The sequence below is a fragment of the Hyaena hyaena genome, unplaced genomic scaffold (assembly GCF_003009895.1).
Source record: "Hyaena hyaena isolate Hyena2069 unplaced genomic scaffold, ASM300989v1 scaffold_85, whole genome shotgun sequence".
Taxonomy (NCBI): domain Eukaryota; kingdom Metazoa; phylum Chordata; class Mammalia; order Carnivora; family Hyaenidae; genus Hyaena; species Hyaena hyaena.
The window spans coordinates 1,907,775-1,923,374 of NW_024080717.1; the positions used below are offsets into that span (position 1 = coordinate 1,907,775).

General features: G+C 44.0%; 1 protein-coding gene across 2 annotated transcripts in view; it reads left to right on the forward strand.

Annotated features, from left to right (window-relative positions):
• ARHGAP6 (Rho GTPase activating protein 6) overlaps positions 1–15,600 on the forward strand; it is a 469,960-nt gene that overhangs the window by 395,062 nt on the left and 59,298 nt on the right. The gene's annotated exons all lie outside the window — the stretch shown is intronic.

The window sequence follows — 15,600 nt, forward strand, 5'->3', positions numbered from 1 at the left end:
CTGAACAGAAGTCGGACGCTTAACCGACTGAGCCACCCAGGCGCCCCTGTTCCTGCTTTTTAAAGAGTCCACTAAATAAATAACATTTACCAAACAGTTTTATACAAATTGTCTGCTAGAAGCTGTCTCCATTATTTGTTTCTTTTTTAAAAAAATTTTTTCAGTGTTTATTTTTGAGAGGGAGACAGAGAGAGCATGAGTGGGAGAGGGGCAGAGAGAGAGGGAGACAGAATCCAAAGCAGGCTCCAGCTCCCCACTGGCAGCACAGAGCCCCATGAGGGACTCGAACTCACAAACCATGAGATCATGACCTGAACCGAAGTCAGACTCCAAACCGACGGAGCCACCCAGGCGCCCCTCCATTGCTTGTTTCTGAGACTCTGTGGTTCCTAGCCTCTTCAGGGAAATATTTGCTCTATCGAGATGTTGAAAGATGTCTGGCCTATCGGAGTTATGTTCATATTTTCTATCAAAATAGGAACTAATGATTTACAAATAATTTCTTATGGAGGAGAGAAGGCATTGTGTGCCTGGTTGGAGAGAAACAGACATCTCCCAAGAGTCCTCAAGTTCACACTTCTGTTCTCTGTCTCTTTAGGGTGACGGTAGAGATTTGTTTGTGGGTGTCTGTTTGGGGACCCCTCTCCCTCTGTGAGACTGGTGCTTTCAGGGCTCAGGTGAATGATAGTCTAACATATTCGTCGGCTGCTGGGACTCACCATAGGAAGGGAAGACTTGGGGGGGGCGTTGAAGCTACTGAGCTGGTCACACAGGAGGGAGGTCACACTCTGCTGGTGCTCCGATCCCACTCCTACACCAGCAGAGTGTGACTTCCTCCCAAGCTGTAATGATAGGGGACATCGGTCATATGGCCGCAGATGCAGGCAGATTAGAAGGAGGTCCTGCAAGTTTGAGGAAGGAGGCAAAGAGTGGAAGAGAGGAAGCTGATGGACCAGCGGTGCTTCAAGATGACAGGGCAGCCCAAAAAGTCCACGTGAGGCTAGTAGCCAGGAGTTTAACTTGCAAAACAAGCATCCCGGCAGCTAAACACGGCCAAAGGCAAAAAGGCCCCTCTGCACTTCACATTTCCCAGCCCCCGATCCGATCTCCTCTCGCTAGAGTTAGGATCTTCTAGTGGAGTTCAGGGATGGTAGAGAGGGACACGGCCATCGAGAGTATGTCAGCGGTAGGCAGAATACTGCACCCCCAACGATGGCCACGCCCTAGTCCCTGGAGCCTGCCAGTGTTACCACGCAGGCCCCCAGATCTTTGCGGATGTGATCAGTCAAGGTCCTGGAGACGGCGAGATTATCCTGGATGATCTGGGAGGGCCCAAGCTAATCACACGGCTACTTAAAGGCAGAGAAACTTTCCCAGCTACAGCTGAGTCAGAGAGGGGACTATGGAGGAATAGTCGAGGGATGCAACGTTGCTGGCTTTGAAGGTGGCGGAAGGGCCACCAGCCAAGGGACAAAGGCAGCCTCTGAGAGCTGGAAAAGGCAAGGTCACAGGTTCTCCCTAGAACCCTAGAAAGGAATACGACCCTGCCGATGCCTTGCTTTAAGCCCAGTGAGGCCCATTTCAGACTTCTGACCTCCAGAAATGTCAGGTAATGAATTTGAATTGTTTAAGCCACTGAGTTTATGGCTGTTTGTTACAGAACTGATAGGAAACCAATTAATACAGTGTCCACGGGAATGACTGTAATCCCAGACCACGGAATCTCAGTTGGGAAAGAAGAGAAGTTAGGAATAAATATAAAAGTTTCTGTTTTTTTCTTGAATGAGAAGAATCAGTTAAATATAAATGTCAATTATGTCGTTAATGATCTGTCAGCTGAGTGTGATTCCAGAAAACACACCAACAGAATTTGCTTTTGTGATACCGCTAAGTCGATCTAAATATCATCTAGACAAATAACTACGTGAGAGTAGGCAGGGGAAATCCGAAAAAGTGGTCAAGTGGAGAGAACCCCTATCCATTTATTAAAATGCCAGACAACTACAGCAATTAAAAGAGGATTATACTGGGGCGCCTGGGTGGCTCAGTCGGTTAAGCATCCAACTTCGGCTCAGGTCATGATCTCACGGTTCGTGGGTTTGAGCCCCGCATCGGGCTCTGTGCTGACAGCCAGCTCAGAGCCTGGAGCCTGCCTTCGGATTCTGTGTCTCCCTCTCTCTCTGACCCTCCCCTGCTCATGCTGTCTCTCTCTCTCTCAGAAATAAATAAAACATTAGAATAAAAATTTTTTAAAAAAGAGGATTATACTGCTTCACAACAGGCAGATCAATAGAAGACAATAGAGTTCAAAAGTGAACAAAAATAAATATGGGAACTTATGACATGATAAATATTGCTTTTTTTTGTTCGGGGGGAAAATGATAGATTAATTTTTTGTGACAGTGAGACAACCATTGAGGAGAAAAGGTGGATTCTGACCTTAGTCCTTACGTCAAAATAAACTGCTATGGAAGAAGAAATGTTTGAGGAATTTTTTAATGAAAGTATAAGCGCGCCAAAATAAAACACAGCTGCATGTTTAGATATTTTTACATTGGGGAAGGCATTACCCGGAAAACGTAAAGAAAGATAATGACACATTTCACTACATTAAAGGACAAAAAATACAATCAGCTGTGTGGCAGAAAAATAACTAAATAACTAGAAATTTACAGCACATTTGACCAACTAAAACCATCTAAAGCTTTATTACAAGCTAATATGAAAAAGAAAAATAACTGATATATATGCAAACTACAGGCAGCACACAGGAAAAAATACAGTCGGTTGACAAATATTTGAAAAGATGCTCACCCACGTGTGTATTAAAGAAATGCAAGCTAAACACAGAGGGTTTTTTTCCCCCTCTTAGATTGGAAGGGCTCCAAAAGTTGGGTAATATACTTTATGGGAAGACAGACACTTCTCGTACCTCTGGTAGGAGCTTCATTGCTGCAGCAACTTACAACGCGGTTGGGCAACATCTAATTCTCAAATGGCCCAGCAACCCTTCTTCCAAGAATCTATCTCACGGATACATTCTTGTGATAGTTGAGGTAGGCTAACCACTCAGTGCCTTAACAGGACAAAAGTTCTTTCTTACCACCGGCATTTCCGCCATGGAAGTTGGCCATGGGGGCCGAGAGAGTGAGCTCTGCTCCACGCAGTTATTCAGGGACCTCAGTTTCTCACATCTTGTGGCTCCTCCCTCCTCCTCAGGCACGCAGCCAGGAGACCCACAAACTAAAGACTGGCAATATTTACATAAACCTTATAAAACGACTGAGAAGCTTAATTTGCGATCTCTTCTAAAAGTCAGCTGTTTTGAAAAGGGACTTTTGAAGATGCTCTACAGAACCTAGAAAAATCTTTGGGAGGCCTTTTAGCGGGATGGATCATATCTGTGAGTTTTCCCTATGAGCCTGAGTTTGTTCCGTGGAGGCAACCATGGAATGTTTCCTCCTGGTCGAAGGCTGCTCTTGGAATCTGACTTTCTAGTGCGTTAAGTGGCCCAGTCCTTAACAAGGGAACCAGGAAGCACATGCGGAGAAGCATGGTCAAGAAAGTAAACGATACCTTATGACCTGCGTGAACTTTTCATTTATTCGAAACACACCAGGGACACCTGGGTGGCTCAGTCGGTTAAGCGTCTGACTTTGGCTCAGGTCACGATCTCCCGGTTCGTGGATGTGAGCCCCGCGTTGGGTTCTGTGCCGACAGCTCAGAGCCTGGAACCTCTTTCAGATTCTGTGTCTTCCTCTCTCTCTCTGCTCCTCCCCTACTCGTGCTCTGTCTCTCTCTGCCTCAAAAATAAATAAAAAACAAAAACAAAAAATTCAAAACACACGAACGAAGTGCTATTTGTGTATCACGTAGTGTGTTAGGCTCCATTAATACGATTTTGATAACATTTAATGCCAATGGCCTAAGGCAGGGGTTAGCAACTGGCCTGCTAGTCAAACCGGGCTCACCATCTGGTTTTATAAATAAAGTCTTACTGGAACCCAGCCATGCTTATTCATTTACATATCGTCTACAGAGCTGTCATGCGACAATGGCAGAATTGAGGTGTTGTGACAGCCCATGTGTCTCGCAGGCTCAAGTGTTTACTCTCTGGCCCTTTACAGGAAGAATTTGCTAAGGTAACACAAAAGGAAATGACTGATTTCTGCCGCAGTCAGTAAAACATGTTGGTGCAGGCACTATGGCTTCACTTCATTATGTTGTGAACTAAGTATTTAAAGCCGAAGGGTTCAACGAGACGGAATTGCAGAGTCCTGTTTCCTTTAGTGCCCTTCCCCCACCTCCCTTCAGTTAATTTCTGATATCACAACGGAGAGAGGCTTTGTTCATGTATTTTGAAAACAGCGGCATGGACTGAGGAATAGCTGGTGGTCTAAGAACATGTGAACAATAGTCTAGTTAAAAGAGTATGCCTCAAAATTGCTCAGTCATATGGGTTCCTTATGAAGTGGTCCCTCGCCATTGTCCCTCAGGCAGCCCAAGGAAACAACCGCGTGAAATCGAGAAAATGATATTTTGGGGTGGCGTAACACTGAAGCTGTCTCTGTGATTTAAATGCGATTGGTGGTGGGGAGGGGGGGATGGGCATGAAGGAGGGCACTTTGGGGATGAGCACTGAGTGTTATGTAGAAACTAATTTGACAATAAACTATTTGTAAAAAAAAAAAAAAATAAATGCGATTGGTGGTTGAACTGTCGATTCAAGCAAATGAGGGCAACCTGATGGGCCAGGGCAATGAGCTTGGGTGTTTATGTAACAGCCCTAGACAGAAAATCTATTTTCTTTCTGTATTATTCTTGCTGGCGGGGCCCAGGTGAAGAAGTGATGTGCTAGAACTATTTGCCAAAGCCTTCTGTGTAAGTAAAATTGAAATTGAAACCCGGGGTAAAATCCACAAACTCCACTATAGGTAGAAACGCTGAGAGGAAGCAATCATCACCAAACAGGGTGATCAAAGAATTATGTGGAACCGCCGGACTTAGAGGCCCTCAACACATCTCTGTGGTGTGAGCGGCCGAACCCATTCTATCTTTTCTCAGTCCACACTCACCTTTTCTCTGACCTCCCAGAGGACTGGATTGCCCCCAGGGCAAAGCCGTGTCTCATTTCTCTTTGAATCTGGGCCACCGGGTACACTGCCCCGTTCTCTTCCCAATTCTGCTGCCCCTCAGCAAATCCTTGGAAGTCAATGAATGCATGCACGCACACATGCCCATGTCCTTTCAAATTAAGCTCCTTCCTTTCCTCTTCCCTGTCTCTCTAAAGAGCAGCATCCACGCCTTTCTCTTATTCGCCCCAGGATCCCTATGATTTTGAGATGTCAGTGTCTCCCTACCGCTTCACCCCATGCCCAGTTCCCAACTCTGGCTGATGGTCTCACGGGGTTGATGTGAGATTTAAGCAAAGTAAGAAACATGATGAGCTTAAAACATGCCCCGAAGTTGTATACACTGTCAACAAACCTATCACCATCTCCATCAGCACCATGATCATGGTCATCAGCACCATATCATTTTGTCTTCTATCTGCCCTCAGCTCGTCAATGTCAATATGTCTCCCCTTAACTGTAGCCATAGGGGCCCCACCTGCCTTCCTAGATCCAGGGCTTCTCTCCTCTCTGCCCACCACACCTAAATCCATTAGAGTCATCTTCAACCACAGAATCTCCTCCTTTGACCCCCACCCCCACCCCAAACCCCTGTTGCCAACTGCTGTCACTATCAAAGCCATTTACCACACTACTGCATATAAAAGAAGAAATGCATTTTGTTTGCAGCCTATTCCGAGAATGCACCACAGATTTACGCTGATTTGTCATAGAGCACTGAGTTTCAAACTGCAAACCTACAGCAAGAAATACCATTTTATATCTCAGTCCAGGAACCACGGGAACCAAATGCCGCTTATCTTCATCAGAAATACACGTCGGTGTTGACCATAATGTTCTCTCCTGCCCTCTTTTATTTGATTCCGTATCATTTTCTAAAATGCCCTTGTCACGGCCCACTACATTGTCATGATTCATTGATAGTTTATGACTCACAGTTTGAATAACAGTCTTGGAGGGCAGATGAAATAGAGGAGGCAGTCAGGAAGACAAGAACAAGATGGCCAATGTGGAAAACTTTTAGTCCTTCCTTGCTGTGGCTCTTCGGGCCCTGGTAAGGTGGGCGGGGCGTTATTTCCGTAGGGCCACAGAAATGAGCCTAGGTTAGACCCTTGACCTGAGCACCGAGTGCCTTCTCTAGATCCCGACTGTAAAGTGCCATCTGGGAGGCTTTCTGGTACAGCTTCACTGATCTCTCGTTCTCTCCGCCTCTCCTGTCTCTCTCTCCCCCTCTCCTTCTCTCTCCCCCTCAATACCAAGCTAGATGTACAACCTGGAGGAAGTTGGTATGCGGGGCTTCAGGTTCTAAAGAGGGAGAAGCCTTTAATGGAGGCTACAATATCATGTCAAAAGCAGTCCACATTCTCAAGGATTCCCTAGTCAGTCAATAGAGAATACACGGATACATCAGTTCTATTAAAAGATAAAAACAGTGCATGGCGTTTATCCAAGTTACCGTTGGTGACCCTTACAGATACAAGCTGCCTTGTCTACCTATTCCAGCAAAAGCCAAGGAATGACGGAGAGATTTCTCTGCAGGCTCTTCTGTAATTTTCTTCTTGGACGCTCTCCTTTGTACCCCAGGGCTTTTACCATGTCGAGTTCTCAAATGTAGGCTGCCGTTCCATTCTGTTCTGGTGCTGAGCGGGCAGCCCAGATGGATAGTATGTGGTTCTTTAAGCCATATGCTATGTGCCTTTGTATTCACAAGTGGCTCCCTTTATGTTCTCAGACAATAGTTTTCTATCCAAGGTCTTGTCCCTACTGGTCACATGTATACATATTTATGTATCTTTTTTGGAGCAGCAACGATTATTGCACAAGGCTTTGGCATTTGAAACAAAACTTTTGTCACTGCAGTTTCTGAAATATTCTGGCACCTTTCAAAGACTTCAAGACTACACTATTCTCTCTGTTGGGAGCATGACCCAAAAGTAAACTTGACAATTAGAAAGAATGCCTCATCCCTGAAATATGAATAGGAGCTCCCATTTTTGCTTTTTTTCTTTGTTTCCCCGTGGGTGAAACAGAGGCAAATAAGTATTAATTGAAATTAAATACCAAGTGTTTTTTAAACCAGTCAGGCTTTCTAGATAATTTGAAATCGAGCCCTCAAGATGAGTTAACACTCGAACTACTGGGCATTTATAAAATTATTACAAATGCAAAGCTCTGAAAAAGCAGCTTAGGAGGTGCTTCACTTAAGAAAGGAGTGGACAGGGGCGCCTGGGTGGCTTAGTCGGTTGAGCATCCGACTTTCGCTTTGGTCTCATGGTTCATGGGTTCGAGCCCCGCGTCGGGCTCTGTGCTGACAGCTCAGAGCCTGGAGCCTGTTTCCAATTCTGTGTCTCCCTCTCTCTCTGGCCCTCCCCTGCTCACGCTGTCTCTCTCTCTCTCTCTCTCCTAAAAATAGATAAAACATTAAAAAAAAAAAAGAAGAAAGAAAGAAAGGAGTGGACAAACTGCAGCCCAAATGTCAAATCTAGCCCACTGCCTATTTTTATGAATAAAGTTTTATTAAAACACAACCATGCTGGTTTGTTGCTATATGGTCTAAGGTTGCTTTTAGCAGAGTGGAGTCGTTTTGGCAGAGATCGTATGGCCCATAATGCTGAAAATATTCACTATCTCAACCTTTACAGGAAAGGCTTGTTGGCCTCTGTTTTAAGAGATTAATATTAATTTAATATAGTAATTTATAGTTATTATCGATGCCATTGATCAAGTATACTGTTCTGTTCATTTCAGTGTCTTCTCTATCTTAACCTTATTTTGCAATAACAGTGTTTTTTTTTAACAATCAGACTTTTGTAACTCTCAGATGTTTTGAGTGTTTATATTAATTTAAAGTGTTTATATTACATTGTTATTTTAAATGTACGTATAAATATTTTTAAGTGTTTACGTTGTATTAGATCAGATATTTTTTCAAAGTGGATGATAAATTGTTTTGGCGGCATTGAACAAAAGAGAAAAGTTGTATTTTTCTGAGTTTTGCAACAACTTAACAACTTAAACAACCAACGCCATCGTGCAGTTTATAGGAATGTATGTTACACATTAAGTGGACACCTTCAATAATAAGTTGACCTCCAGTATGGGTTGATTATTAGTTTTATTATTACTCTCTGCTTTGATAACTGAGAATTTAGCAGCATTTCTCTTTAAGGACTAGACTTATTTACAGATTGAGGGGCCCTTTTACTCTGATCTCCCTCCTCTTACCCTCCTTACCTCCGATCCCACCCCACACCCACAAATTCAAACCCTTCAAGGATGTCTTTCTGAGGGATACCTGGCATTACGTGGCAAGACTAGCACCGATATAAGTTGAAAAACACATCCCACAGCAGGGTTTTGGACTAGCCACTGTTAAGATGCATTGGCCATAAACTATGGAAACCAAACCCAACGTGCTTAAATAATAAAGAGATTGATTATATGATTTTTTTTTAATTTTTTTTAATGTTTTATTTATTTCTAGGAGACAGAGAGAGAGAGAGACAGTGTGAGCAGGGGAGGGTCAGAGAGAGAGAGTCACAGACTCTGAAACAGGCTCCAGGCTCTGAGCTGGCAGTCAGCACACAGCCCGACACGGGGCTCGAACCCACGAACCGCGAGATCATGACCTGAGCGAAAGTCGGATGCTTAACCGACTAAGCCACCCGGGTGCCCCTGATTATATGATTTTATAAGGAACCCACAGATAGGCTATTTTGGGACTCGTGAATTTCTTCTCCGCCGTAATCAGTGGGTCATTTTGTTCTTTGGCTGGCCTCCCTTGTCACAAAATGACTGCAGCAGCCACCGATGTCACTTTCTCTCTGGCAGCGTGAAGAAACAGAGAAGCGGGGACTCCTCATTGGGTATCTTTTTAGTAATAGAGAAGTATTTTCTCTGCTGCCTCCCAGTAGACTTCCTCTGTTCTCCGTCCCCGGAATTGCAACATCTGCCAGTGCCCAAGTCTGTAGTGGCAAACAGAAAGAAATCACCAGAATTGGCTTCACCTCAGATTCCTTTCCTGAGCCTGGGGTGCATACTCACCCCAGGATGCAAGACGACGTGGAGGGTGAGCACCAAACAAAACAGGGAAAGAAAAAAATGGTGGGGGATGTAGTAGAATAAAAATGGATTTAGATTAGGGGCGCCTGGGTGGCCCAGTCGGTTAAGCATCCGACTCTTGACCTCAGTTCAGGTCTTGATCTCAGGGATCTTGAGTTCAAGCCCCACATTGGGCTCTGTGTTGGATGTGAAGCCTACTTTAAAAAAAAAATGGATTTAGGTTAGAAACTATTGGTGTACATAATGACAATGTCATCTGTCATTGCAAAGAGGCAAGAGAGAGGAAACATAGACACATTTATTTGCTTTAGTATCTTGCACGGGCCTTTGCATAGATCTGTGGCTCAGGAAGTATTTGAGAAATTGGAGGGAATGGATTTAAAATTCAATCATAGTGCATATTTTAGGTACTATTTCTATATCGTAAAGAATTGTTTCACGTGACTCGAAGAATAATCAAAGACAACAATGGAAAAGGAAAGGATGAAGAGCCTAAAAGTTTTCATCTAATTCCATCATTTGTCCAGTTACTGAATCTGTAAGAGCTGTTTTCATGAGAGCAACTGGCAGAGATTTGGAAGAGTTCCCAAGGCTTAAGGTTTATGGTTTAAAGATATTTGATTTCCTTCTTACTTGTTCACTATAAAACAATATCTGTGAAAAGAAAGTAAATACTAACGGCCCCTTACGCAGGTCAAAAATCATACCATGTGTAGATGCCCTTGTCTGATTCTATCTTTTCTTTTTGTTTAAAAAAATTTGTTAATGTTTATTTAATTTTGAGAAAGAGACAGAGACAGAGCGTGAGTAGGGGAGGGGCAGAGAGAGAGAGAGAGACGTAGAATCCAAAGCAGGCTCCAGACGCTGAGCTGTCAGCACAGGGCCCAATGCGGGGCTCGAACTCGTGAACTCCGAGATCATGACCTGAGCTGAAGTTGGCCGATTAACCGACTGAGCCCCCCAGGCGCCCCTGACTCTACCTTTCAACTCAAACTACAAGCTTTCGCTTTAAAACAAGTAATGATGAAACTTCTATAATTTGGAGTTTAACTTTCTTAACAATCCAGGGTATTTCTTTGGGATAAGTGATTTCTGTCTTTTTGTTGTCCTGCCTGCTTTCTTTCCCTTATGCTCCAAGGAAAGAAATATGGCTCCAGGAAAAGACCTGCCAGAAGCCATTTTTCTTGCCCTGATATTTGGAAACTTCTGTGTCTGCGAATATAATGCCTACCTAGGCTAAGTTAAAAACATTGGTTTTGATTTAAGGAATGTGCGATAAGAAATGCAAGTTCAGATGCCTGGAGAGACAGACGAGCTCCTAGCTTAGGGAAAAATAACAGCCCGGGCCACCCCTTTGGAACATGAGCTTATAGTTTTTTTTTTTTCTTCTTTACTCGTAACATTTGAATATGGAAAAAATGACAGCAAGTAAAAGATCTTTCTGGGGCATAATTTGATCATGACCGGTTATTACAGCAAGCAGTGATTATAAAGAACGCCTGGTTAAGGAAAAGCCATAGTTGAGCTTTTCAAACCCATGGTGTCCAAGCCATGCGATTTACTTCCCTACCTCACGTTTTGATGGAATAACAAGACATGATCAACAAATCAAATATGTCCATGATTTTCTGTGATGCAAAAACACTTGCTTTGATGCTCGAGAATCTACAAGGGTTTTTTTTTTTTTACCTCCTCGTAAGGAAAAATCTCAGAACTAATTACTTTGTGAGAATAATTGACATAAAATGGAAAAGGTTTCTTAGCATTTAACTGGAAGCATAGTGACCCCCAAGAGCTGCCGCCCTTTACCACAGTGAGAGATCCACAGAATGTTCTTATTTTCTGACCACAGCTTTGATCATTTCACCGCCACTTCCACATGTAAACTGTGAGAAGTAGTACATTTCACAAGTACTTCGGGGAGCCTCGGCTCTAAGGAGAGGCATCTGTATTGCTTAAGAATGCCATAAATATTTTCTTCCCTGAGAAATAGACACTTTGGAAACAGATCTTAAATAAAATCTAGCCCACAAGGTGCTTGAAGGATAAAGAAACAATGTGTAATTCATGGAGGTTTACACCAAGCAAAATGACTCAATCACCCTGTTCCTACCTGCCTCCAATTTCCATCAAGGTTAATGAGAGAACTGCCAAGGATAAGGGGATACATAAATGGAAACTTTCACCTATAGGTTTGGTTAAATTACCGACAGGCTATAGAATGGAAGATTTCTTGAAAATAACATGAAAAAAATAGAGAGAGAGAGTGAGATTCAAAGCTGACTGAACAGTGGGCCCGGTTTGGGCTTGCGGGTGTTGTTTTCCGCTTTTTCTATGTAGATTGTTTTCTTCCAGATTCTTATTTGTCCCTCTCATAAGCCTTAGTTCCCATTTAAGGAACTGTCATTTCACTCCTGGATTAGCAATTTTCTCATCTTTTTTCACCAGTAGAATTTTTGCTTGATAAAGGGTCAGATTACTACGAGTAAAAGCTTGAGAGGCTTAGGATGAGAAAGGATCTCCTAGACTAAATAGTCACTATGTGATTTATTGGGCGAGACCCCCATCAAAATTCAAAGGCCCCCAAGAAGCGTCACTTCGTCCTTTAAGACTAAACGCAAGCAAACATCAGCCTTCTGAAGTAGAGCTGGAGACAGCCGTCTTGCCTCTGACCTCCCCCCCCCCACTAAATGCCCCCGCTGAAACATTTCTGCATTTTCCTTTCATGAGGTTGCCATGTATCTGTCTTTGGCACTAAACTCTGAGCGTCTCAAAGGCAGAGATTTTGTTCATTCACCTGGGTTCATGGCGCCTAGCTCTGTCTTGCCTACAGCGTGTGCTTCATCAGTGTCGGATGGAGGGATGGACAGAGTAGGGATGGGTCAGAGTGTGGGGGATGAGACCACTTTCTAGGGGGAAGACGCCATTTAAACAGATAACTGTTATAGTGTAAATAAAGTCTGAAGCCAAGGAGATTCGTCACATTCTGTGGCGCAATATCCCTGGACGGAGAATACTTGTTTGCGAACAGAGCCCAGAGCGCTGTTTGGCTCTTTTCCTAATCCTCTGGGGCTAAACCTAGTTCAGCTCTCAGACCGGAGCATTGCACTGGTCCCATTGCGTCCCCTCTCCTAGACTTGCTGCCACGTTTCCTGCCGGGATGCAGAGGTAGCCGCTTCCCTGCTCACTCCTCCCCTGCACCCTCTTTTGTCAGGGCTGCCCTCCCTTCCATTTCTCGGGATGGACTTTGAATGGCAACGCAAAGTAGTAGGGGCAATTCTGAATCTATTCCACTGAGCATCATTACTGAGCGATGGCAGGGACGGTCTCCAGCGCCCAGCTTGACTTTCCCTGGGGCGCGATGTTGGGGTTCTGCTGGCCCAGCTCTCATCAGTTCTGCCGTGTTCTCCGCGTTCACTTACCAAAGTAACTTACACCACTGACACTAACCATTGGAAAACACTAGACACAAAGTGTGGGCTCGATGAATGGCCCTCCAGAGCCAGGGGCTGTTAATAATATTATAACTTCTTCGACAGACCTGCTGTCCCAAACTGGAAATAAAGCATCTGGTTGAGTCTTTCTCTTGCCTTAGTGTTGGGAGGCCTGTGGCTTGAGAGCCTTCATAAGGGGAAGGATGAGACCAAAGGATGAATTTGAGTTTTAGTGAAGGATAAAATACAGTTTTGGTAAACATTTTTATAAGACACCCACAGATGGTATAGCTTGCCTTCTCCACATTCATACACATAATTTAAAAGCCGTAGTTTGGTTTATCAGGACAGGCATGGGAACTTGAAAAGCAAACAGATTTATACACTGATCAGTGTTCTTGGATGCAAATGTCAAGCACCAAGTCCGGACGACTTACGCAAAAGAGGGATTTAGGGAACCTAAGAAGTAGGCGGTATCATAAGACAGTCTTATCAGCCACCTATGAAAGCATCACCGGGGCCATGAAAACAAATCTGGTCAAGCCTTTCATCTGTCCACTCCCTTTCCAGAAAACATGCTATACCAGAATGGCAGATATAACGGATGCTTTATGTTGACCTAGACACATGTTTTCCTTCAGCTCAGGGACATGTGAATAGGAAGATTATCTCAGTAGTTTCAGCCAGGTCACAAACTCTGGTTTGTGAATCACCTCCTTGCCGTAGAGTTGACCTCCCAAGTCCGTATGTTTCAAAGCTCTTCATTGAGCCCGTGTAAGCCTCCACCTTCTCACATGCTTGACAGATGAGGTTTCAGCCTTTGCCTGAATACGTCCAGGACCTGGGAGAAAGGGCTTTTTAAAAAACAACAAGGTGGGGTGGCGCCTGGGTGGCTCCGTCGGTTAAGCGTCCAACTTCGTCTCAGGTCATGATCTCACAGTTCGTGGGTTTGAGCCCCACATCGGGCTCTGTGCTGACAGCTTGAAGCCTGGAGCCTGCTTGGGATTCTGTGTCTCCCTCTCTCTCTGCCCCTCCTCTGCTCATAGCCTGTCTCTGTCTCTGTCTCTCAAAAATAAATAAATATTAAAATTTTTTTTAAATAAATAAGCATTAAAAATTTTAAAAACTACCTTGTTTTAGAGTAATTTTAGATTTATAGAGAAGTTATGAAGACAATACAGAGCTCCCTTATGCCCCTCAGTCAGTCTCCCCTACTGATAACAGCTTATGTAACCCTGGCATACTTATCACAATGAAGAAACCAACATGGTACATTGCTATCAGCCAAACTACACACTTTGTTCAGATTTCACCAGTTTCCCAACTAATATCCTTTTTCCAACCCAAGATCCCATCTAGGATACTACATGCATTTAGTTGGGCATCTGTTTTTTTCCTTTCTCCTTTTTAAAAAAAAAAATAACAAATATTTCCTATCTTACAGGGTTTCTGGAAATATCACAGTGTGGGGGTTCTTGTTTAGGTTCTGGTTCATGAGATTTGCCCCCAAGCTCAATGGGGGCTGTAGTCATCTGAAGGCTAGACTGGGGCAGGAGGAGCAGGGTCCAGGCCCACTCAAGTGGCTGCTGGCTGGAGACCCCAGTTCCTCACCACATGGCCCTTTGCATAGGGTTACTCATGATGTGGCTTCCCCCAGAGTGAGGGAAGCAAGACAGAGAGAGCAAATGGGATGGAAGCCACAATGAAAAGTGCATTTTTTTTTTTTTTTGAGGCAGCTCATTCCGTTGCTGAATAGCTCCATTTGCTGAGAAAACTGTCTTCTTACAATTTTGTTCTGTATCCTTGCTCTGGCCAGTGGTGGCCAGCCTGGAAGTCTCTTCATCCACCATGCTTAGTCCTCCTAAAACAAACAAACAAAAAGAACTCGTGTCCCCTGAGACTTCCCTGCACACTAACGACGCATTCATACATCTATTCATACAACTGGTCACCGTCAAACGTTGTTCCACATCTGATCTAGATGAGGACAAAACACTTAATACAAAGAAATAGAAGGCTGTTTATTCAAAGGACCTGCTTTATTCACCTACAAGTAGTCAAGAATCTGGTAGAAACATAGCTATAGGCAGACTCACATGTCTTTAGAAATTGAAAGAAACTGTTATTCAGCCTGATACATAAAAGCTCAACAATGTATAAACATTTTTATATCCTTTTGTCTAAAACAGAAGCTGAGACTGGGTATAACCTGGGCATTGTGACAAGTGGGAAAATGTGAATGTTCTAGAGCTTGGGTGTCACATGGTCTGAGCCCACAGCCGCTCCCTAGGAAGAGTTATGCACAGACCAGTGCTGCTCGACCAGAGCGATTTTGCCCCTGAGGGACATTTGGTGATGTCCAGAGACATTATTGGTTGTCATGAAAGGGAATGGGTGGGTGTTCTGGCATCTAGTAAATCAAGGCCAGGGATGCTCTCAGATATCCTACTGTGCACAGGGCAGTTCCTCCCAGCCAAGAGTTATTTGGCCCCAAATGTCACTGGAGCCAAGGCTACAGGTTATACTCAGCCACCAAGTGTCTCTTTCATAGCATTTCCCCCTCACTTTTTAGCTGAGCTCCCCTCACTGCCTATGAATTCCTTTGTGTTCTCTGAGAGTCTGTTTTTCTGGTCCAAGTAAATAGTGAGGCAGCTGTGGTTGGGAAAAGTAAGTGAGATGGTGCCAAAAAGCATTCCTTCAAACTTTTCTCCGCAGGAGTTTTCTGAAGATTTGAAACAAGCTAGAACCTTCCTTTTAGGCTAGGATGGGGTTGCAAACTCCAAGGCTTGCCAGGTGTGCAGTGGCCGAGGGGTAGGTGTTCACGCTGGCCTGGGGTGAGTGTGAGGAATGTCTAATTAAGTGAAAAAGATAACATTTGTGTCTGTTGTAACTAGCTAAGCATTTTTTAAGTCACAGGTCACTATTCACAAAGATCACATAGCTTTCTTCTTCCTATAAGGAAGCCTCAAGAT